This window comes from Vicia villosa, linkage group LG2 (genome assembly GCF_029867415.1).
Source record: "Vicia villosa cultivar HV-30 ecotype Madison, WI linkage group LG2, Vvil1.0, whole genome shotgun sequence".
Classification (NCBI taxonomy): Eukaryota; Viridiplantae; Streptophyta; class Magnoliopsida; order Fabales; family Fabaceae; genus Vicia; species Vicia villosa.
The window spans coordinates 109110713-109135935 of NC_081181.1; positions in this window are offsets into that span (position 1 = coordinate 109110713).

The following is a 25223-nucleotide window of genomic DNA, read 5'->3' on the forward strand; positions in this document are numbered from 1 at the left end:
GATATTACATCTACTATCTCGATAATATATCAATCTCAATAATATCTCAACATACCCCCGATAATCCAAGTTCTTGATCATATGCTAATCATAGTCGATCTAAAATATTTCTAATTTCTTTCTCAAATTCAAGAATCTGTTGATCTTCAATCCTTTGGTGAAAATGTCGGCCAATTATGATTCGCTTGAGCAATGCCTTACTTCAAGTTTATCTCGATTTACCTTTTCCCTCAAGAAGTGAAATCTAGCATCGATATGCTTACTTCTTCCATGCACAACTGGATTCTTCGCCAGGTTTATAGATGACTTGTTGTCGATTTGCAACACAAGAGGTTTCTTCACTTTGACTTCCATTTCTTCAAGTATTGATCAGATCCAAATTGCTTGACATGCAACATAGGATCATGCTATATATTCAGCTTCAGACGATGATAATGCCACCACATGTTATTTCTTCGAACTCCAAGAAATTGGGGTACCAAATACAGATGTGAGGGGTATTAACACCTCCCCCTTACATAATCAACCCCCGTACATAAGGTCTCTGCTTTGTTTTTATTAGTTTTGATTTTGAAAAACTTCTTTGGGTTTTATTTCGCTCTTTTCTCATTTCCTTTGGAAACAATAAAGCGCGGTGGAGACTTTCACTAAAATAACTAGTCTAGTCAATCCAATGGCTTTGATCTCAGTTTTTCCCCGCTACACACCAGAATTCCAATCCCAGCCATAATTTTTATCAATCATAATATCTTGACTTAACACAATCTTCTCATTAATTGGATTGAATAGACTGTATGCACCTGTCTTGTGATATCCTACCATAATCATAAGTTCACTTTTGTCATCAAGCTTCCTTCTTCTTGCATCAGGAACATGCTTGTAACACATAGAAGCAAACACCTTCAAATGACTTACTGAAGGTCGTTTCCACTCCAAACTTCTTTATGAACCTTGTTCTTCAATATCTAGGTAGGGCACCTCTTCAGGAAATAAACTGCATTCGAAACAGCTTCATCCCATAAGGATTTTGGCAGATTCTTCTGCTTCAGCATGCATCTCGCCATATCTAATATGATTATGTTCCTTCTTTATGAAATTCCATTATGTTGAGGCGTATAAGAACCAGCTACCTTAAGATCAACACCATGTTTTACACATAATTCTTCAAACATCTTGGATGTGTATTCGCCACCTCCATCTGTTCGCAGAACTTTGATCTTCTTCTCACTCTGGTTTTCGACAAGTATCTTGAATCTCTTAAAGATTTCAAATACTTCGTCCTTTCTTTTGATCACATAGATCCACAGCTTTTGTCTAAACTCGTTGACAAACGAAACAAAATATATGTTTCCACCAATAGTCTGTTCTTCGAATGGACCACATACATCTGAGTGTACCACTTCGAGTATGCGGAATGATCTTATTGGCATAGTCGAAGCAAAATAATTTCTGGATTACTTTCCGACTAAACAACCTTCACAGAATTTGTCAAGCATCTCAAGACTTGGAATACCAGTAACTGTATCTTAAGTAATCATTTAATTGAGTGATCAAAAATTTAAATGTCTAAACATCAAACGCCATAACCAACTATCCTTATGGTCGATAATAGTTTTTAGACATTGTACTTCATTCGAACTGATCATGGTCTTAAACGTCATGTTTTTCGACAGGGGAGATTTCAAGACCAAATTGTTATGGGTGTTGAACACTTTTAAAAATCCATCTTTCATGACAACTGAGAAACCTTTCTCGACTATTTGTCCAACACTTATCAAGTTGCACTTTATTCCAGGTACATAAAGCACATCTTTGATCATAGCTTTCCCTCCATTACTCATTTGAAATTCTATATTGCTAGTACCTTATGCTTGCAACGAACTATTATCAGCAACTTTTACCTTGCTGTTCGTCGACTCATCAAAATTTTCCAGCCACGCCCTTTGACCAGTCATGTGATTGGAGCATCCTGAGTCGAGGAATCAGATCTTGGATTCGACATGGTTATATGTGATTGCAGCCATAACCACCATACCACTTTTAGAATCATTTGAATCTTGGCGTGCAAGGTTCGCTCCTTCGTCCTTGCCTTTTATCGATCCATTTTATTTCATGTACCAAGAATGTTTAGACAAATGACCCCACTTTTTACAGTTATAACAATACATACCTTTCTTATTTTATTTTTCCTTTCAATAATTTCCTCCTCCTCTTTTCGAGGATTCAGAAGCTCTATCTTTGAACTGATGCTTATGGGGATTTGACCAAGACTTCTTGCCCTGAGTTTTATCGAACTTGCCTTTGAATTTGTTGGAATCACCATTCTTTGTTATGAATAAGCTTGCAGAGCATGTGTCGAGTCTTGAACTCCTTTCCTTTAGACAATCCTAATCTCATGTGCTTCCAACGAACCAACCAAATCTTCTAATTTTAGGGTTTCAAGCTGATTGGATTCTTGAATAGCTACGGTAACGTGATGAAAGTGAGAGGTCAACGTTCGCATTACCTTCTCAACTATCATCTTATTAGTTATGATTTGACCACAACCCTTCATGAGATGGACGATTTTTTGGACCTTCGACACATATTCTGCAATTTTTCCTCTTCTCCCATTGACAACAATTCATATTATCGACGCAAGGTCTACAACTTGACAACATTGACTTTCTCACTTCCTTCATAATACTTGACCAGAATATCTCATGCCTCATTCACTATTTCACCATGAGAGATTCTATCGAAGTTAGCAGCATCAACCGTCGTCTAAATGCAATAAGAAGCCTTGCAATATTTCTTCTTGACTTCGTTGTAGGAATTTTTTGTGCTTCGGTTACATTTGAAGCTAGCGCAGGAACACCCTCAGTAACCACTTATAGGGTATCATGGAAGCCAAACAAGGATTGCATATGTTTTTCCCATCAAATCCAATTTTTTCCGTCAAGCATAGCGGTTGATTCACTTGCCCTAGAAACACGATCTCTGACGTGAAGTTCTCGAAAAACCAATCAAGATCAAGAACAATAACCTTAAAACATCGTATAGTTTTTCTCTCATTGTCAAATTCTCCTTTCCCTCTTCTTCTTCTTCCTCATCTTTCTTGAAAACTCTAATTGTTTCAAAAAATTGGTATCAACGAGCCCGATTGCGATTCAGCGAGATTCTAAAACGGAAAATGGAAACACAACATCAACGCAATTTCTAGAGAATCTTAGGATTGCTATGAAGGTGATTGATATTGAAGAAGTTCAAGACTTGAGCAACATCAAGGTTAATGAACTCATTGGTTCATTACAAACCTTTGAGATATCCATAAATGACAGGGCTGAAAACAAGAACAAAGATATAGCCTTTGAATCCAACACTCAGGATTAAAGAAGTCATGATGATGAAGGGGAAAGCATTTATGAAGATTTAGCTCTTCTTGGGAAAAATTTAAATAATTCTTTGAAGTACTGGACATAAAGTGCATGATAAATTTCCAAGACTAGAAGTCCAACATCAGTCACCAGAACATAGATAGTGGTGAAGACGAATCCAATGGTGGCAAGGGTACTAAGTGCTATGAATGTGAAGGCTATGGACACATTAGAGCATAATGTCCGACTTTTCTAAGGAGACGCCAAAAAGGATTAAACATCACTTGGTATGATTCTGAGAGTGAAGGTGAAGGAGAAACTACTAATAATGTGATTGCTTATTCTGGAAGATATGAATCTGCTAGTGTATCCAGTATTGAAGACTTGTCTGAATAAGAGTTTGCTACATCCTTCATGATCTTACAATCCAAGTGGAAAGAATCATGCTTGAGAATAGCTAAATAAAAGGAAACCATTGATGTCCTTCAAAAGGAAACAAAGGAGCTTGGATCAACCATCACAAATCTAAAAAAAAGGTTTCTTCATTAAACTCCAAAATAGACAACTTAACATAGTTGGAAAACAATTTGAAACAATACTTCTATAACATATGGAGTTTCCTAAAAAATAATCTCTAGAGTTAACATCAATGCATTCGAGTTCGTGTTTACATGGGTTTCTCTTGGCCTTGCATTGCCAACCTTTTTGTTTGCATATTCTGCAATGTGATTGGGAGCCAATTAAGAGCAGAATCAATATTGTTGTTAAATAAAAAATCAGGCAACAATACAAGGTTTTGGATTCTTGTACAAGATGATAAAAGTATTCAAATTATTGATAATACAAAATTCATTGATATAACTTCAAATCCTGGAACATTGAGACAAGAAAAGTTTCCAAATGCTCTTAAATTAGAACTATAATAGTAACTATCATTTGTGTTTTTATGAGAAGTCCATGAACAATTGAATAAACCATATTCTTCGAGCACAAAGTCAAAGTTGAAATGAATAGAATATGACGATATTTTGAAACTAGGAATATATTTTGGAAGGCATATGTCAGGATTAGATACTGTCATGGTCTGTGAAGTGTAACATGAGAAATCCTTATGGTAATAAGGATGTGGCAAATTATCTATTTTGGAGTTTAGTGAAGAAACCTCATTTACTATATTTGTGATGGTTTATCCAAGCTCCTTTGTTCCTTTTGAAGGACATCAATGGTTTCCTTATATTTAGCTATCCTCAAGCAAGATTTTTTCCACTTGGAATGTAAGATCATGAAGGATGTAGAAAAATCTTCTACAGACAGGTCTCCAATACTAGATACACCAACATATTCACATCTTCCAGAATAAGCAATCACATTATTGGCAGTTTCTCCCTCACCTTCACTCTCAGAATCAGACCAAGTGATGTTTAATCCCTTTTTCCGTCTCCTTAGAAAAGTAGGACATTGTGTTCTAATGTTTCCATAACCTTCACATTCATAACACTTAGTACCCTTGCCACCATTTGATTCATCTTCACCACTACCTATGTTTTGGGCACTGGTGTTAGACCTCCTGTCTTAGACATTTGCCATCCACTTTCTGTCCAGATACTTCAAGGAATTGCTGGAATTTTCCCAAGAAGAGCTAAAGCTTCTAACATGCTTTCCTCTTCATCATCACGACTTCTTTCCTCCTGAGTGTTGGATACAAAGGTTATACCTTTGTTCTTCTTTTTAGCCCTGTCAATTGTGGATAACTCAAAGGTTTGTAACGAACCATGAATTCATCAACCTTGATGCTGCTCAAGTCCTGAGCTTCTTAAATAACGTGATGAAAAATTGCGCATGATTATATATGACTTTTTTAGAGCATATGTATTACATTTGCTGTTTGGTTTAACATGTAGGTACTAAATATGGAGGGCAATTTGTCCCATATAAAATGAATATTTGCAAAAACATATTCATAACGAATAGGATAAAAATTTGTAAAACGAATATGGGTATAAGTAATTATTTACTAAAATATATGGGAATAAATGCAAATACGAGTATCTTAATATCCACCCTGTCTTATACTCTTCTTCTCTTTCTCGTTGTCTGAATCCGACAAAGACGATGTTAGAACAAGATTTGTTCAAATTAATATTCTGTGTTTTGATGATAACATTATATACGAATTTTGTATAAGACAATGTGGTACTCTAATCCTTTGCATTTTCCACTTCAGGAAATATATAAAGAGTATGCACAAATCAGCGCTCAGAAGCAACTGACTCAGAAGGTTCTGGATGGCTTCATCAGAACATGCTCTGGCAAGACATCAGAAGATGGTCAAGCAGAATCAGAACATGAACTAAAAGCATCAGAAGAATGAAAGTCAGAAGAACAAGCTCTGAAGTTATGATGGTATCACGCTCAAGCTCTTAAAAGTCAGAAGACAGAAGATGCTCTGCACCAAGCTGATTGACTCTGATATTCAAACGTTGTCATCTACAAAATCTGAGTCCAGAAGAAAGTACAAGATGAAAGGCTGAAAAGTCTAATCTCTGACTGACAAAAGGAACGTTAGAAGCTACAAAAAGCAAAGTCAGTAAAAGCAGCAAAAACAAGGCTCGAGGTAGTTGACAAAAGTGTGAAACATTAAATGCAGCGTTGTACTATTCACGCAAAGCATTAAATGCTCCCAACGGTCATTTCCTCTCAGCGCCTATAAATAGAAGTTCTGATCATAAGCAAAGTAAAACACTTGTGCAATATACTGAAACGCTGTTAAATTCAAAAGCTTACGAACTTCTTCTTCAACCTCACAAACTCTTGTAATATTTAGTGAGTGTTAAGCATAGAACTTAAGAGAAATATCACAGTTGTGATTACAACTTTATTAGAAGCATCTATACTCTTGTAAACTTTATTTTTACATTGATTGTAAAAGGATTCCTAGAGCGATCAAGTTGTGATCAGGATACTCTAGAAGACTTAGAGTGTTTCTAAGTGGATAACCATTGTAATCAGTTGGATTAGTGGATTAAATCCTCAGTTGAGGTAAATCACTCTAAGGGGGTGGACTGGAGTAGTTTCGTTAACAACGAACCAGGATAAAAATCATTGTGTTGATTATTTTTATCTTCTAAGTTTTTGAGATACACTTATTCAATCCCCCCCTTTCTAAGTGTTTTTCTATCCTTCAGACGAATCATGTCGCACTGGATATGATTCATCTACATCTGTCAAAAAGCCTATAAACCTTTGTCTTTAGTGAAGAAGGCGTTGATAGTGATGCTTGTTGTTTGTTACACACGTCACACTGTATCTTCATATGGAGTCTGTAGAGTATGTAGTATAATAAATCATTCATCAACCTCTGAATCTCATCATAAATATCTAGCAAAGAGAAGAAACAATGAAGAATTTAGTTTTAAATTAAGGATGCAGAGATATCAATGGTTACCCATTGTTATAAGAAGATTCTTTGATTTGTGTGTTGTTGCGTTTTGAAGACGAAAATAATTCAGATTTGTATGGCATTTTTGAGACAGTGTTTATGGGAAGAGAGAAAGAGGGCGTGGCGTCTAGGGTTCCAATGAATCATATGAATATTGATAATATAAAAAGAAAAAAAAATCCAGGTCATACCTGCCACGTAAGTAGTTAATGTTTTTTTTTTTGCTGAAAATTTAACGGAAGGGGTCAATTAGACTAACGGAATAGTTTTAAGGAACTATAATGTAACATTTTTTAATTAAGGGACCAAAGCGAAACAATAAATTAAGTTAAGGGCCAAAATAAGAAGTACACCTATTATATAAAAATGTATGATTATCATTTCGTTAAACCAACTCAATTGATATATGTGTAGCGACATCGGATTTAGGGATGCGAGTTTGAATCTTCAACATCCCACTTATTTAGCTTTAAAAAGTGATATTACAACCCACACTTAAAAAAAAAATATCGCTATTAAACTATTACATATTTTAATTTTTATTTATTTAATAGTTCAACACCTATTCTATTGACCGATAAATCATTGCATATGGAATCTAACTTCACAACTATTCTTGCCTCGGAGCATGCTTATGTGAAAATAACTTTATCGGTTAGAGGTACTATAAACACATAACACAAGTAAGATGATGAATATTCAAGTTTCACATGCCTTTGACTGCTTTTGACACTCCCACAACCCACATGAACCTTAATGGATTTCAGAAAAACTTGCATAACTTGTATACAAATGATTTAGATTTGACTATCCTATATTCGACTAAAAAGGATTCGATAAAATCTGATTTCGTTTGTTTGTCATTCTAAGCTATCAACATAATTATTTTTAAATAAAAATAATTAATGAAATTAATCATCACTATAAGTGTTATATATAAGATTAAGGCAGGAAAGTCAATCAAATACAGTTGAAAGAAGACCCAGATTATCAATCTAGCCAAACCATGGGTTCACATGCATAATCCAATCTTGACTAAAACTAAATTTAGATTGATCGGATTTGGTGGTTAGATCGGTTCAGTTTATTGAGTTTGGCAACAATAGGCCTCATTAAAAAAATAGCCCATTGTGAAAATTTGTTTTATTATTTTTTTGTTAAGATTTTCAAAAGAGAAAAAGCTATTAATATAGATTCAGGCTCACAATTATCACATAAAATTAAACTTGAATTAAATTATCCCTATTTTTTATAATTAAATTAGAATAATCTTTCACAATATAAAATCAAAACTAATTCACCACATAAAATAAAAAATCTTTCATCTTTTATTACACATTCATCCAACAGTTTATTATAAATTCATAAGATCCATTCATAATCAAGCATAAGATATTTTTTTTGTATGACACAAATACTATTTACACAACCTCAATAAAATGTATGAATTACAATCCACCAAGATATATCGAAGAAAAAATGATTATGAATATTTGAAAATGTATAATTGTTTTAAGACACGTACCAAAACTTTTTACACCTAAAAAATTAAAGTGTTTGTCAAAATTAGTAGACTAGGGTTTGTTGAACTTTCTCCCATTGAATAAGGATTAGTCTAATGAAATTGAAATTGAACAAGGCATAGCTAAATCTATCTTAGATTTAATACGGTCTATCAATGTTGTAAGACTCAATAAGGAGTCAAAGTCTAGTAAAATTTGAAAATTTAACAATGGAAGTCATGTTCCATGTTTTGGGCACCACTAGTCGCAACTGATAGACAACATTCCAAAACAACCTAAGAAATAAAACACACGCTAAAATGGAAACGGTAAGTGTCATGAAGATAATAAAATCATTCAATTTTGGGGCGACATGTATCCCAAACAGAGAGAACTCACACATTACTTGCAAAATTAACCGAACGAATAACCATTTTATAGGTCACAATTTACGTATTTCATCTATTTATTTTACTTTATTTTTCTCCATTTTGTAGTTTAGTAGTTCAAGTTCAACGCCCTCACTCACACATAATATGCTTAACACTATTAGAGTATTTAAATAACTCATAAAGGTCAAAGTTCCCATAGTGAAATCCCTTGAAGAAAAATGAATCAATGTTGAGAGCTATTAATTAAACTCTCAACTAGATTTGAGATTCGATACTAAAGGATGTTGTGCAAATGTCAAAATCTCTTAATGATATTATGATTTATATATTTATTGGTTGAATTATGCCTTAAAACCTTTGTTGATGAATAGAAAAAATATATATTTTGAGATTGTCATAAATCAGAAAGTCGAAAATCAGCAAGAATATCTGGTTTGGACGGTTCGCGGATTTTAGGTTTGACCGATTCAGTTTGTGGATCTGTTATTTAATGTTAGAATATTGAATATATATTAATTTATAAATAGTCTAAATTAATGTAAAATATATTATAAAATATTTATAATATATTCTAATAATTAATGTGTTGTGTTTTGGTTTTTTTATGTTGAATTTTAGTAATTATAAATATGTATCTCTTTAGTATTTTATAGTGTGACAATCTTAAGGTTTAAGGTCTTCTTAAGGAAAAACTTATAATGACAAATGTTCTGGGAAATCTTTGGAGTTATCTAAGGGTATTGAGAAACATTTGATTACACCTTGGGTTTGTGCTGGGAAACACTTGGTTACACATTGAATTTTGTGTGCTTACATTATTGAGAGTTGTAGAGGTTGAAAAACACTTAGGGTATAAAATAGGAGTTTCAAGATTTGTTCTTGAAACTATTTTCTTGTAACTCATTTGTAATCTCTTGTAACAATTTTTTTGAGTATAATGAATTGGAGAGCCACTCTCTCTCCAGAGTAGATTTTTTTGATCGAATTGGACAAGCAAACTTTTCGTTTTTTCTTGCTTTATTCTGTTATAATTTCTACTTATTAATTATTATTGTTAAAAACCATTTATTTTAATTGCTATTGTTATTTGTGTTCCATATCAAAATATTGATTAATATTGATCCTCGGTCGTTATCACAATATTATTAATTAAGTGTTTTTAGATATTTTAGTGTAGATGTTCCGTCAATTGTCAAAATCTCTAATGATTATAGTCTTTAGAATTTTATTTCTCTCGTTAATCCTTCCATCTTCCATCTGCTGAAGGACCACGAAGGATCTAAAGAGGCATGGTCCCCCTCATTTGTAATAAATATTTCATATATTAAAATAAAATAAAAGTAATTCTCGTTTATTATTAATAATTAAAAGTTTGGTTTCTTTAGACTAGATTCATTCCATCCTCCTTTGCGTTTTACCTTTGTAAATTTTTGGTTACTATTGGTATTATCTTTTCCAATTTAGGCTTTTGAATCATCAAACATTTGCAACGGTGGTCGATAACAAAATCTCTATTACTAAAACACTAATGTGGTTGTTAACGTTCTGATGTGGTCGTTTGCATAATTTCAACACATATTTTCTTGACAATGAGACAGATGACTCATCATCTTCATCCTTGTAGCAACATTCTACCCAAATTTTTTAAAAACATTGAGAATTATTAAGTGACATACAAACACTTCAAGTTATTTTTTTAGACTTAAATATATTTTTGGTTCCGGTAAGTTAGTTAATTTTTTATTTTCGTTTCTATAACTTTTTTTTTGTTTGAATCTCTGTATCTTATATTTTGTTTGAGGTATAGTCTCTAAAGTCAAAATCTGTAGGAAAATCTGTAGGTTTTCTGCAGATTTTTTTGTGAATTTTGATTTTATGGACTAAAACGAACGCGAAAGTGAAATATAGATACTCAAACCAAAAAAAAAATTAGAGGGACGAAAATAAAAAACTTGCTAACTTACAAAGACCAAAAATGTATTTAAGATTATTATTTTTTAATTCATCGAGTCTAAAAATAGTTATTCCTCTAAAATACTTAATCAATTTTCTTCTGGGTCTCACCATTCAAATATTCAACTTTAAATAGTGTATCTAGGTTGGGACAAAACACCAGGAGAATATTTTAAAAAGGTAGAGATTAAGTGATAGGTTCTCACAATTATTTTTATTTAATTGTGGGTCTAAGTGTTGGAGATGAAGATGAAGAATCACATGGTTCATATTTGCAACAAACTTAATTTAAGTTAATGATTACATTTAAGGTGAATGTTAACATGGTGAAGTTGATATATTAGTCCATCATGGTGAATTTAAAAAGTAACCATTGATTTAATAATAAAAAAGTACAATGGTCAAGATTGAATATGAGTGACCTATTAAACAAGTGTGATACGTAAAGAAACATGTATTTGCAATTATATCCCACCATATATTTTTATTAAAACAAGGTTATGCATGTAAAATTGCAATAAAATTGTAATTTAAATTTTAAAATTGTAAGACAATAAAAATAAATAAGCATTATGAATATACACACATAAATCATTTAAACACGTAGTTATTATAATAACTCCAGTTCAGTCGTTGTGGCATTATTTATTTATTTGAGTGATTATATGTAATATAATAGTTAATTAAATTTGTAAATAATTTTTTATGATAAATTAAAATTTAAGAAGAAAGAATATGGTTTTTATGCTCCAAGTGTGTTGTCCATCTTTGCTCTTCATTCATGCTTCTTATTCAAAATCAATTTCATTTTATTTTTGGAAGCTATAGACAATCCAATTTAATTTTAGAAAAAAAAAATAAAAAATTAAGAAAAAGCAAAATACATTGAACAAAAATGTAAATCTTCTATAAATTTATCATTTTAATATTGCTCTGAATTGAGATGTAATAAACAATTCATTTATTTTTTAATTTTTTAGTTTAAAACAATTGTTCTCGATAAATTTATAACATTTTTTAATTATTAGTATTTCAATAATTTAGTTGGAAAAAGATAAGCAAACAAAGAATTTGATAAACAAATAGTTATTATATTTATTATGTTTATTTTTTAATATCCAATGAATAATCGAAATACATTAACCATACCATATGGTTAAGTGACTCAAAGTATTTTTAACAAAAAATATCTTTTAATGATTTATGATTTTATGACAACAATTAGTCATTTTGTATTTTAAAAGAATATTAATTTGGAAAAATAGGTCATTTGTAATTTGCTGCGAAAATATAAAAGTGATTAAATATTCTTATGAGTATTGGTACAAAATGTGAAAAACTTGTTTAACCCATGATAAGCAGGTTATTCTTGAGTTCACCATGATGGTCCAATATATCTACTTCACCATGTTATCCTCCACCTTACATTTAATCTATATTTGGTGATGGACAAATGACATTAAAGTTGGATATATTTTAAATTAAACCTGAAATTTAGTCCTTCTAAATTAAAGGGTTTAATATATGAAACCCTTCAGAACAAGCGAGTTTTGATTCCCCCCCCCCCTAAAAAGAAATTTGTGATCCCCCCTTGACAAACCCAGATTCTAAAACACGTCCCCCCTAATGCTGAGTTGGCAAGGGAATCTTCACACTTGACATTTGAATGTTTGGTGACTGTGTATATGATGCTGATTGTGCCTAGGATTTTATTGTCTTACCTTCGTTTTCTTATTTAACCCCCTAAAAAAAACTAGGGTTCAAGCATTTTGCAGAAAAAAATTACCAAAAATGACGAAGAAGATGAGCTCCAGAAAGAAGAAAGTGGTGGAGAAGAAGAAGAGTCATATGAAGACGAAGAACAAGACGATGTCGATGAAGCAGAAAGCGGAGAAGAAGAAGATGAGCGAAGAGAACCGGCAATCTCCAGGCAGCGAAGGGAAGAAAGAAGAGCTACACGAAGAAGATGGAGAGGCATCGAACACGCAAGAGGTATGTATATCTAAAACATAGTAAATTTTGCGTTTTTTTCTCCCAATAAAAACATAGTAAAGTTTGCGTTTTGTTCTCCCAATAAAACATAGTAAAGTTTGTGTTTTTTCCAGAACTTGCAACTGTTCAATGTTGTTTTTAATCATGGAGGGGAATTTGTAAGAATGTCTGATGGAATTATGATATGTAGAGGTGGTGTTTCTACTATAGTCAATGGGCAACATCGTAGAAGTGGTCAATGGTTGTTGTTCATAGCTTGTTGAGTGGATGGGGATATACTGAAGGGACGTACAAAATATGGACAAAGATTGTTGAAATAGATGAAAATCATTTCCAGATTAAGAGGGACGATGATTGTTATGATTTGGCTGCATATGCTTGTGCGACCCAAACATCGGCGGAATTGTTTTTGGAGCATCCTGTCACAGATTTTGAAGTATTAGTCAGGTTTGCTAAGTGTGTGAATAAGGTTGGGGATCATGTTGTATATGATAATGAAGGAATTGAGGGGCTCAATGATAGTGAGGATGAATGAGCCACAACTATTGCAGATGGGTTTGAAGTAATTGATGTGAAACCAGTTAATGATAATGTTGGTCTTGCTGGATTCTTGAAATGTTCTAATAAGAAGAAATGGGAATATGATGGATTCAAAAAGAAGAATCATGTATATGATAGTTCCAACAAAAATGCAGCTGAAGATGATGGTACCAAAATGAAAGATAAAGTGGAGGGTGATGAATATGTAAGTGATGAGCTATAAAGTTCAGATCCAGATGTATCTGATAAAGAGAGGCCCAAGTTTGAAAATTTTAGGAGAGAGGCATTGAATAAGGATTTTAAATTTGAGTGGGGTATGGAATTCAATTCCCTAGATGCTTTTAGAGATGTCATACGTGAGTGGTCAGTATTAAATGGTAGGGAAATTACTTTTTTCAAGAATGAGAGCTATAGGGTAAGGGTAGAATGTAGGGCTAAATGTGGGTTTTTAATTCTCTGCTCTAAAGTGGGACATAAGCACACATATGCTATAAAGACCATACATGGCAGCCACACTTGTGCTAGGGTTTTGGACAACAGATCTGCAAACTCTAGGTGGGTGGCAGAGGAAGTTGTGAAGAAGATGCAAACATCTGAATCTGTTAGGATTTGTGACATTGTCCAAGATGTGAGACAAAACTACTCAGTGGGCATAAATGTGGCTAGGGCATGGAAGGAAAAACTCATAGCAAAGAGGATAGTAGAAGGAGATGCAGACAAGCAATATGCAAATATATGGAGATATGCAGCTGAGTTGCATAGGGTAAATCCTAGGAATACCTTGAATTATGACTGTTTAATTGTTAACTCTTTTTAGAAACAAGTCAAGCAGAATACCACTGATCCAGACCAAGGTGAAAGAAATGAAGAGCCAGTTGTGGTGGATATGCCAACTCAAGTGAATGCAACTGCTCTGAATGAGGAAGCACTTAACCAACACCAAACTGATGTGGATAAGCCAGCTGAGGTAACTGACTTGTAAAATCCATGCGTTGTAACTGACTTCTAATTCAACTGTTGTAACTGAAATATAATTTCATGTCAACAGCTGCAGCCGGACCTATTTTGAGACTTATCTGATGAGGTAATTTCAATTATACCTGACATCAAAACCTCAGAGACGGCTGTGAATACAACAACAAGCAAAGGCTCACCAAGTACCAAAATTAAAGACAAAGCAAAGGCCAAACCACAGGCCAAACCATTAAGAAAGAGGACAAGCGAGAGGATCAAACTCAAATGGTTTCAAAAACCATTCATCAGGCTTGGTTCAAGTCCAAATCAACCTATTGACATGTCTGAGGAAGAAGGTGGAACCGTGACACAAGAGACTACAGTGAAGGCTGCAAAGAAAGCTAGGAAAAATTGATGAAGTTTACGTTTTTGCTTTTGTACTGATGCACGACTTTCTCTCCCATTTTGTAATGGCTGATGTTCTACTATTTTGTAATGACTAATGTTCTCCTATTATGTAATGACTAATGCACAATTATTGTGCCAATGACTAATGCACAATTATGTGCCATTTTGTAATGACAATTGCACAAGTTATGTGTCATTTTGATATGTCTGGTCACCTTACTTTGAGTAATTCAACACAAATGTTTCTAATGACAAAAATAGCATAACCATAGATTGACAAAACAGAACAAATATCATTAATATTAAGCAACAGTTACAATCAGTAGATGATATTGCCAGCCTGACAATTACAATGTCTCACAACCTATTTCTTAAATACATCAAAATCAAACAACACTATTTTAACTTGTACAACATTGCAATGAGAATCCAAGAGATCACAAGTGACATCTTTAGTTTAAAATTGAGCTTTCTCTGAACTTCAACCTTCAACTTTACTTTTTCTAACTTGTTCAATGTGCTTTCTAATTTAACACCTGCAATCTCACTGTTCTTGTAACAATCTTGAATTTTACTCCCTTTCATGCATTCTCCAACTTCATCATCCCACAAAAATAACTCACAACTATTGTCCTTCTAAACAACATAGATAAAATACACTTGTGAGCATTTGGTAAACATAACATGATGATCTCAAACAACAATTATACAAGCTCCATAAAAAACAAACTTACCCATACGTCTCGACATTTCCAAAATTTCTTGTTACGGTTTCGAACTGTGTTGGAAACCCACATCTTCATTGGATGATCACATCCACATGTTGGTAAACCTAGAAATTGACTGGAAGTTGAAGAAAGGGAATCGTATGAGTGGATACCGACCATGTTAGCAGAAGAAGAGGACGAAGATGAAGAACGAGAACTGGGATGAAGGATTCGACAGAGACAGTGATGAAGTGGGTGCTAGAAGAAGCCGGTGGAGCCAACGATGAATGACTTGAAAATTTGGGAACAAAATTCTACAGCATGGGGGTATATAAGAAAACGAAGAGCTGTTCGAAAACCCTAGGCACACTCAGCATCATATACACAATCACCAAACATTCAAATGCCAAGTGTGAAGATTCCCTTGCCAACTCAGCATTAGGGGGGACGTGTTTTGGAATCTAGGTTTGTCAAGGGGGGATCACAATTTTTTTAAGGGGGGGGGGGGAATCAAAACTCGCTTGTTTGGCAGGGGTTCATATATTAAACCCTAAATTAAATAATTAAATTATTAAGGTCTTACAATGATATGTTAGCAAAAACAAATTCTTCGGACATGCGACCTAAATTTTGTAAAAAAATAAGAATTACAATTGATAATAGAAACTTTAGAGAGACAAAAGATGAAATTTATTAATAATTAAAAGTAAAAACTCAAATTTAAAGAGGGTTAAAAACATTGTTGTACCCAAAATTTGTCCACCATCTTCAAATATTCAAAATCATTTTAAAATTGGATTTTTATAAAAAATTTGGGGTCATTTACATTGACATCTTAAATTTTATAAATATTTAATTTAAAGTCTATTTTAAAATATAATAGCTTACTCTTAAATTATTTATATTTTAATAAATAGCAAAATATTTGCCTATGCTTCATATACCTTCAATTGGCTTTTTATTTTAAATAAGTGACATAGTCAAGTTAGTAAGGATTTGAGAGTAAGGTTTGCAAGTATAAGGTCATGGGTTTGAATCTCACTTTTCCAGCTTTTGACATTTTTTCCCTTTAATTTTGTTTCTAACTTTTTTCATTTTTTCATTTAAAAAATCACAAAATCGTATTTTTTATTATTTTAATTTCAATTTTCGTATTTTTAACTAATGCATTTTTAAAAATATTATTTTTTTTCATTGAAATCATTATTTTAAGCAAAAAAATAGTCAAAAATCATAAAAAATAAATAAAATCTTTTCAAATCAAATCTTACACTTAGTCACAAAATCATCCATATTCATAATCTTGCTCACCAAGACTTGAATCAAATCTCAATCAATTTTCAATCTTCAAAACCATGCCAAAAATTTATTAATTTCATTTAACTCTTGACCTAATTCTCATCTATAAATAAGACTCTATTTTCACAGTTTTGGGAACCAACAATCCCCCTTTTCTAACTTTCTAACGTAAAAAAATTCCAAACTAACAATTTTCAACCCTTATTCAAGGAACCAACAATCACCTCCAAAACCTCTCCTAATTATCCTTTCACAGGTATAATGTTCTTGATAGGATTTTTCTTGTTTTTTTTTTGTATTTTGATTGATTTTCAAGGTTGCAATTTCGGTCGCAGTATAGTGATAAATTTTCCAGCCTATCAATTGAATTCTGAAACTACTGTTTCGATTTGCTCCGAAGTTTTTCCAAAAGTTCAGAAAAAAATCGTGGAACAATACTCTTTTAAAATAAAATTCTAAAATATTTTGACCCTCAAAGTCGCAAATTCCTCTTTTTTCTATTTTATTTGATTTAATTTCTATTTTCATATTTTCAAAAAAATTCAAAAATTTTTTTATGTTCGTGATCTTATTTTATTTGATTTATAATCAGGTTTTTATATATATTTTATTTTATGTTAACCACTTTTCTATTTTTTCAATTGTTTTCTCAACCGGAACATTGCAGGTGAGGATCAAAATATTTTGTTCATATCTTATTGTTTGTATGAATGCATAGAATGTTTCCGGATGATTTGTTTTGAGAATTAGTGCAGGTATGGTGAATTGCCATGGTTAGGGTTTGTTCTTCGTGATTTTGGGCAACCGTGATTTATGAACAGGTTTCCTATGGATTGGCCAAGTGGATGGAGCTTTACCCCTTGACCTCAAGGGGTGGGTTCAAGTCCTGCCCCATGCAATTTTTTTGGCCATTTTGTTTTTTACTCCATTAACCCTTTTTACACTTGTTTTTCACTCCATTTAATTACTAACACTGATCTTCTTTTTATCAATAAATCTCTAAAAAAATTGGCCAAAACCTTTTTTAAGTCAAATTAGGGTTATTCTTAATTTTTTGCTATAATTTAATTTTCCAAATCATTTAAATATTTAGGTTTAGGTTAAACAATTGGGGTTAACAATAAGTCATATTTTCATTAATTTAACCTAATAATTAACTTAACTAGCCCTAAAACTTTTTTTCAAACCCTAATTCCTTACTTTTCTGTCTATTATTCATTTTTGGGAAATTATATATGTTAATCAAAGCCTTGTAATAGTTTAGATTTTAATTTCTTGCATTTTTTTACCGATTATTGTATCTGCTCCTGGTTTGTAATAGTTAATTAGGATTTTAATTCCCCATTTTATTATCCGTACCCCCGCTCCCGAAGCCTTGTAATAGTCTAGGACATTTATTTCGTTTTTCCTATTACTGTATATAATTATTAGTAATTAGGGTATGCATGGAAAGACTAACAAATTGGACATAGATAACCTAATTTCAAAAGATAAATAAACTGAAAAAACAATACACTTCTCACACATACACCTCTAGGATAATCTCTCTTGTTGCCTTACGATTACAATAGTTATGTCCCTTGAACATAGTGATATCTTAGCAAATGACACTCACAAATAAATCATCATCGTCCCTTCAACACAAAAAGATCATAATCCCTCAATGACCCTTCAAGTTGCCTTCGGAAAAATGATCGTGTCCCTGATGACCCTACAAAATGATGATAGTCCCTTCGAGAATGCTAAGATATCCTTACAAATGTTGCCTTCGGTGATTATTCGATGATCCTACGCTTGTCCCTTCACATCCAATAGATAGGATTTTCTACCAACTAATGGCATGGATGATACTATCTCCAAAGGATACGGAATAGAATAGGAAAGAGCAATACTTAGTGGGTAGATGCTCCTAATTGCTTGCTCGCACTCAAAAAACATTTTCACACCTCACGCTTTCAAAACAAAAAATTTCAAAACACTTTATCAACACTCTTGAGAACTGATACAAGAGTTATCATAAAGCAAACTGCCTTACTGTTGGCACTTCAAACAAATATTTTCAAAAAAACACTTTGTATACATTCTTGAGGACTGATACAGGCATTATTGCAAAGTCTGTCTTACTATTTGCACTCCAAATATTTTTTAAAAACACACACACACAAATCAAACAAAGAGAGCTAAGCAATTAAGATCCCATGGAAAACCATGGATACAAAGGGTGCTAACACCTTCTCTTTGTATAACCTACCCTCTGAACTCAAAATCTATCAAGGTCTTTCCTGTTCTTTTCAGCCTTTCCTTATTGGATAAAAGAAAAGTCGGTGGCGACTCTTGTTAACCACAATATGTTTTGCGAAAAACAAAACAAAAAGTCAGTTCTCCCACCGTATTACAAACATATTTTAACTATTATTTTTTAAAAAAATAAAATAGAGAGAGTTGAAAGTGCCAAAACAAAATTCTGGATGAAATTAAATGAGAAAAGAGACATTTATTTATAGGCTAAAGGTTGACTCAAAAAGAAATTTTCAATAAAAGCTTTTATGACATTCTAATCGTTTAGCACATAATCATAATCGATTAGAAGTTTGAAATACAATCGATTGTAAGTTTATAAGAGGAAGGAAAAGATAACTAGTTATTGCGCAACATTAAGGTGATGTCCTAATTATTTGTGACTTAATTTTAAACTGATCTAATCGATTAGACAAAAACTCTAATCGATTAGATAAGTCAAAAGTTTTCCTCTTGCAATTTTGATTGTTCTTAATTCATCCAGCACAACTTCAAGATGTCTTTTTGAAAATATTTTCTTTGGTAAAAACATTTTAGTGTGTGCGCGCTTTTACGATAACATCCTTTTGCTTTACAATTGTTCACTCACTACTAAATTAGGAGTTTACCACATTACTTCAAGACTTTGTCATATACTTCTCTTTTTGTTGACACATTCTTGAGTAGCTTGAGATGAGACTTTAGTTTCATTCCATTTGATTTCCATTTGATTGCCTGAATTCTCTATCTCTCTCAAAATGTTCCTTCAGTCTAAATCACTCCCAAATCTCAAACCGTCATCCATTCCCTTAAATTTTACTCAAAGTCTAACAATGGAATACAAATCTAACAATGGAATACAAAGTAACTGGAAAGAGATTCAAAACTTATGTTCGCAAGAACGTCACCCCTCATGTGGAGTACTGCGACTTTGATTCATTTAACACTAAAACCTTTGTAAATAGTAATGCCTAAAAGAGGTACAGAAAAATATATGCTTCAAAAGCACCCAATCAAAAATAAGATTCATCTTTGATTTGGAAGAAGAGTACCTTGTCCTCATTGATGAGGGCGAGTGCATCATATCTCGCTAGAGATGGAAAAGGTTTTCTAAACACTCTCTTAAATACAACACATAGCTAGTGAAAGAGTTATATTCCAATATGATTAACACTTCTCAGAAGAAGATGAAGGTACTTATAAGAGGAAAACTTGTCCAATACACTGAGAGAAACCTCAACACGATGTTGGGAGGAAAGAGGTCGAAGATGCTTACCAAACCCTTTTTGGAAAAGTTGATAATGATGATGACTTGGAAGCTATTAGAGTCTCTTTGTGTATTCTAGGTACAAAATCTGTTGAGAAAACAATTCCATGAGTGGATCTGAGGTTGGTACCTAAAGTATGGTACCAATTTCTTAAACATTCTCTTAGGCCCACAGTGCACAATGAAAAAATCAATAAGATCTGGCTAGACCTAGATCCAATTTTGTAACTTGGATTTCCTGTCATGATAGATTGGCTATGAAAGAAAGACTACATCAGTTTGGTGTGATTGAGAATGCCGGTTGTCGTTTCTGCAATCAGCCGGAGACATTAAATCACATTATGTTTGCTTGTACATTTCTGAATCATATTTAGAGCAGGATGTTTGTTTGACTTCAAATAGATCACAAACCAGGGAACTAGAACGTAGATTGGATAATTCTCAAATATTCTTTTGTGGAAACTGTGTACAAAATTTGGCGTTATAGAAATGATATTTGTTTTGGAAACATTGTAAGTAATACAAGCATAGGATAAAAATTATAGATACTTTAGTTTACATAGGGTGGACTAAACCTAAGCTAAGAGCTTATGTAGCTATCTTGATGATGATTTAGCTTGGGGGTCGGTCTTATTGGTCTTTTTGGGTGGCAGGACCTTTGATCACCCTATTTCGTAATTTTTTTGGCTAATCGAAGTTATATTAATTCCAACAAAAAACGTATTTAATTTTACTCAATACTAATCAATCTGACTATATGCCAACAAACTATTATTATAATATTTTTCTCATGACTATTTACAAAGTCTCGCCTTGAGGAATCAATTTAAGTTAATATAATCCCCGATTGATCGATACTCTTACTTTTAATCACTTCAAACTATTGGACTGCGTATACTTGCACATTAGAATATTTTTTTTTACCATTTTATAAGTTAATAATTCTTTATTGTCCCCCACTTTGATTTTAAGATACGATACTCTTTCTTCTATGGTAACTTTCGCCACCCTCATTTTACCTTCACGAAACTTCAGGTACGGTTTGATTCATGTGGATTAGATCAAACACCTAACCTTACCATCATTGTTTATGTAAGGATATTTTGATGATCCAAAATCTTGCACAAAAACATATTGTCGGTAGACCAAATGACTCCAAACACAAGAGGGGATGAATTGTGATATTTGAATTTCCAAAATTTGGTTTATAAAAACTCTTTGATTTCAAAACATTTATGTTATATGATAAAGATTAAGCAAGAGAATAATACAACTGAGATAAATAAAAGAGATAAGGGATACAAAGATCACATCAGAGAATCATCTTGGTGAAGCCTAAACCACTTGGCCTACTCCAATCCTCTACAATTTCCCCTTGATATTTCAATTAAAAAAACTTGAGCTTTTTAATAGGATCAACCCAACAACCTTACATAACCACTTGAATTTTTGCATTTGATAAAAAACCTTCACCAAAACTTTTTTTCAGGTTAAGCTTGCAAAAAAAAAAATCACAAGAGGACTATGCTCATTAGTAAGCAATTATAGCACAACAACAGTATAACACAACTCTCAGATGAAACTTTTCACTCTCTTGAAAATGAACTATAGTGAAAATGAACTTTATAAAATAATGAGAGAAAGAAATAATAGAAAGTTTTTATACAAAAAAATTATGTGTTTTGAAATGAGGAGAAGCCTCATTTATATAGGTAAAAAAAATGGCTCAAAAAGGAAAAAAATGCATGGGCCTTTTTAATGAGTTAATAGATTAAAAGAACTAGTAATAAACCCGTGCATACGCACATGTTCTGGTTTGGTATGCGCATTTGTTTATATAATATATTTATTTTAAATCAAAAACAAATTTTTTGAATCATATGGAGTACCATTTTTCGTATATAAAAATATTTAGTTCAATAATGGATTTTTTTCCCGTATACAAATATTATTTATGTTTAGGTATCATTTAAAAAAATATCTGGATCAATAGTAAATTTTCGTATATAAAAATATTTAAATTAATAATAGATTTTTTTCCCGTATACCATTTTTGAATCAAAATTTTTTGGATCACAAATACCATTATTCATTTGTAAAAAATATTTATGGACCCGTTTGTTTTGGCTTTTTTTAAAAATGATTTTTATAATATTACATAATTTTGTGAAAAAAAATTTTACCAGAAAACTTTTTATAAAAGCTTCAAATGAAAATTTTGTTTGAATAGTTATTCTTAAAATGTGATTTTTGCTATTTCATCTATTTATGGGAAAAAAAATTTGAATATCAAAATTTCAAAAAATCACTTAATTTTGAAGTTATTTCAAATAGATTTTCATAAAAATCATTTTTGAAATACAATTTTTCGAAAAAAATTGCGATTTTGACTAAGCTTTGGTTTTAAATAATGTATGTTTATGGTATAGGATGTCAAAATTAATGTTTCATTTTAGAAAAAACAAATATAAAAAAACTTATAATATTTTGAAAAATGATTTTGAAAAATCTATTTTCAAAAATACAAAGAAAAAATCTATTTTTTTTAAAGCTGAAACAAACATGCTCTATATCATAAATAAATTTTTCCCATATACAAATATTATTTATGTTTAGGTATCGATTACAAAAATATCTGAATCAAATGTAAATTTTCGTATATAAAAATATTTAGATCAATAATAGTTTTTTTCTCGTATACCTGTTTTGAATAAAATATTTTTGAATCATAAATATCATTTTTCATATATTAAAATACGTAGATTATTAATAATTTTTCTCATATACAAATATTATTTATGTTTAGGTATCATTTACATAAAAATATTTAGATCAATAATAGTTTTTTCCCGTACACCTTTTTTGAATAAAAATTATTTATATCATAAATATCATTTTTCGTATATAAAAATATTTAGATCAATAATAGATTTTTTCCCGTATAGAAATATTATTTTTGTTTAGGTATCATTTACAAAAATATCTAAATCAATAGAATTTGGCTATAAATAATAGTAGTATGTTACAATTGAATAAGTAATACACTTTTTTCTCTCGTATATATATATATATATATATATATATATATATATATATATATATATATATATATATATATATATATATATATATATATATATATATTTCTCTTATTTAAATCGATAACATATATTTGTAAAATCACATCAATAACAAATAAATTTTTTAATATTTAATTGTGCAAACATTAAAAATTATATAATAATATTTTGAATCATATAAATTAAAGTTAATGATAAGTGACACACATTTTTTGTATTTTATCCAATAACACACCTTTTCAAGTATATTTATAAATTCATTTTAATTGAAATAATTTTTTTAACTAATTTTTTTATTATTTTCTTAAAAAATATTGTATCTTAAAATAAAAATTATTTCAAATTATATTCTTCGTTATTAATATTCATTTATCAAAGTTAATGTTTAAAAATTAAATACTATTTTAAATGTAAATTAACAATCATTTAAAATAATCATAATAATCTCTTTATTAAAAAATAATTTATTGGAATATTTTGATTAATAATTTATTAAAAATAAAATAATAAAGTAATAAAACGTGAAAAAGTAAAAAGTGAAAAGTGAAAAAGTGAGTTGAAAAGTTAAAAGTGAGTTGAAAAAAGGCAACAAAAGACATTGTTTGCCCCCAAATTATTTATTTAGAGTAAGATAACAAAGGTGTATTTTTGTGATTTCCAAAACAACAACTTTTCTTATATTATAGATATGCTAATTGATTAACCTAGCTAAAATAGGAAAAATTGATATATTTTTTTACATCACTTAATTGATTATCACCCCTCTTAATCAAAGACATTACACTTTTATTTAATCAATTAGAGGGTAAGCTTAATCAATTAGCCAATGTATTTTTACCTTCCCAATCCATTAAACATACTTATAATTAACTAAGTGCTTATCCGATTTGGTATTAAGAAGTTTTTATAAAAAATGAAGAGGTTTGAAAATGCTTCATGTGTGAGTACATTGCCATGGTACCTCAAGACTTACTCTTGTTCCTTTTACAATAAACTGATCAATACTAGGTTAAAAAAAACCTTAAGCACGTAACAAAGCGATCTTCTCACTTTCACATATTTGAGATCACAACTTCAAGATCCTTTTCTTGATTCAACATTTTCTAGCTCTTTTAACTTGAACTTGAAACATTTGACTGATGAGGCTTACGATGCCATTATTAGCAACCTTTGTGATCAAAACCATTTGAAAATTGTAATCAACATATCCATTTTAGAGTTTTCATTAATTCCTTGACATTTGTCATAAAAAAATCATTTGGCATAATTGTGTGCACGAACTTGCACAACACATAGATCCATATTGTCTTACTAGGCTTAAGTGGGTCATCTAACTTGGGGGTGTTTTTCCATTTTAAAATTACCAAACATTGATACTATTACATTAGTAATCCTATTGAACACACATGTTCCATTTGTCTACCTATTTCCCTATAAGGATCCAAATGATATGAATTTAGGCTACCAAACTCGCTTCACAAATTTCTTATCCTTATCATCCATACTGAACCCTATAGGTTATAAGAAAGAAATCCAATCATAATCACAGTAGGCGAAATAATAGGTATAAAAAATACCTATCATTCCCATATCAACTTACTTCAACTTACCCTTTTTGTCATCTTCCTTAGAAATGGTAGCAAAGTCTGAAGTTTTTTAATCTCTGGGTAGATTCACCAATTTGTCCTCCCAATCAAAATAGAGCTTCCCAAATATCAAATTATCTATGGGATTAAGTTGTAACAAAAAATACATCTTCATTATATTGGATATGAGGTTGGGATACAACAACTTTTGTTTGAGTGATTTAGCCTTAGTTAACCGACACCACACATTGTCTGGGGGTTTTTGGAAATCCTGCTAAAATTGAACCTGAGATGGGACATTCCTCCATTATTTCTCTTGATTTGTTTCAATATTTTTCTCTCAAGGGAGTTCCAAATACCATTGGTAGCTTTATTTCTAAAATAGACGTGTAATATATGGTTGTTCACCAATATAACCAACAGTTGGTTTAGGTTACATCAAACCCATCGAGTGGATTTATTACATCGGGT